Genomic DNA, 2,148 nt, shown 5'->3' on the forward strand with positions numbered 1-2,148 from the left:
TCTGTATTATAATCAATAATGAGACTGGTCAGTGTTACTCCTGGCTTTAGCAAAAGCAGAATAAACTCTGAAGTGTTTCAGCGCTGCGTAGCTCATATACAGAAGAGTAATGGAGTGTTTGAAGAGGGAAGATATATGAATACAACAAAAAGGCCTTCTTTATTCCCCCTTGGAGACATATTCTAACTCATAGGCAATGTCCTTATAAGCAGAAAAGAAACTTGAAAATATTGGTAGGCAGACCTTTTCTGACTAGATACAGTAGCAGACAAATCTCAGTTCCTTAAATTAAGAAGTAGAAATCTTTGACTGGTGTTTAATGTAGTAATATAGCAATAGGATGAGAGGAAATGGCCTCAAGTTGCACCAGGGGAGGTTTAGATTGGATATGAGGAAAAGTTTCTTTCCTGAAAGAGTGGTTAAACATTCATAGAATCATGGAATAATTAAAGGTTGGAAGAGACCTCCAAGATCATCGAGTCCAACCATCAACCCAACAACACCATGCCCACTAAACCATGTCCCTAAGCGCCTCATCTACCCGTCTTTTAAATACTTCCAGGGATGGTGACTCAACCAATTTCTTTACTGAAAGAGTGGTTAAACATTGGAACAGGCTGCCCAGGGAAGTGGTTAAGTCACCATCCCTGGAAGTATTTAAAAGATGTGTAAATGAGGCGCTTAGGGACATGGTTTAGTGGGCATGGTGGTGTTGGGTTGATGGTTGGACTTGATGATCTTAGAGGTCTTTTCCAACCTTAGTGATTCTATGATTCTATGATTCTATGAATATCTGTCTGATAAAAAAGTGAAATACAGTCTTTGCTCTACTATGAAGACAAGTTCATGCTTTCTCAGCTACCAGACATGTTCTGGATATCATCGCAGTTTGAAGTTTTCATAGAAACAGGGTAAGGATCAAAATTGAAATTATGTAAAGAAAACATTCTTGTAGCTTTTATTGGAACAAATGCATATTTCTGAATTAATTTAGTCATTAAGCTCCTCACATCTCAGGTTTCTTGGTGTTACCTTGGGTAAGTTAGAGGGACTGTGAAAAAATGGAATTAATTGAAAAGTTCCTAAGACTGTTGTTCTTAATTAAAAGTAGAAACTTAGGTCTAGAAATCTATTGAGAAGAAGATACAGTCAATGAAGAATGACAGGGAGCTATAGATCCTTGGAGGTTGATGTATATATATGTATATGATAGAATAGTAGCTCTTGTGACAAGTCACCTATAGAAGAAGTCAAGTATCAGCCATATAAAGAAAGGAATTTTCTGATAGTAGAAAAATGAAAGCCAATGCAACACAAAAGCATGAAAAAGAAGAGAGACCTTTCTAAATCAGCATCCTGGATGCCTTTCCCCGTATCACCTTTTCATTGATAGTAACTTTTTTTATAAGTACATTATCACATCTGATTCCAAGAGCAGAGGGTGAAAGAGATGAGAAATGCTTCGTTTGGTGGCTATTATGCCTCACCCAAAAGGACAACTTCAAGATAGAGAATGCTGAGTTTCCGTTTTGTAGGGAACAAAGAGGGGCCAGAGTGATAGTAAAGCAGAAAGCTTTTAATCTCTGTGAAATCCCCAAACTGTGTCATGACCAGATTAAATGATAGATACTGTAAATTACTCTGGGATGGAAATGAGAGCATTTTAGTCAAATGATTCACAGAAAGCATTTCTTATCTTCGAATCCCTAGATCTTTGACCTTCTCTTGCTGTATATTGGTACCAAGGGAGAATAAACACAGAGAGAATTCACAGATCATCTGTGGTCACCAATTAGACTAATCCAGCATCACTTCTGAAGTAACACTAGTGTTGCTCATTTTTAATGTTTGCGTGCATAACCATAGTTAACAAAGAGGGAAAAAAAAATTGAGCTGAAGAAAAGTTTTTTACCTTCTGTTGTGATCCTCAGTGGTCTCCACAGGTCAGAAATATTTTTGTGTTTTTAACTGGGGGGGGCGCTACTTCTAGCAACATTTCATTTTATTGCCATAAACATCTTCCCAAATTTATCTTAAAGGGCTAATTTTATTATTTCCCAGTAGTTAGTCAAATATGAAAATTTTATATAGACTATTCTTTACAAAGAGAAGTTTGGGTAAAATTTGTTTGTTTGTTTCCCATTTCAG

The sequence above is a fragment of the Pygoscelis adeliae genome, unplaced genomic scaffold, assembly GCF_000699105.1.
Source record: "Pygoscelis adeliae isolate BGI_AS28 unplaced genomic scaffold, ASM69910v1 Scaffold41, whole genome shotgun sequence".
Lineage (NCBI taxonomy): Eukaryota > Metazoa > Chordata > Aves > Sphenisciformes > Spheniscidae > Pygoscelis > Pygoscelis adeliae.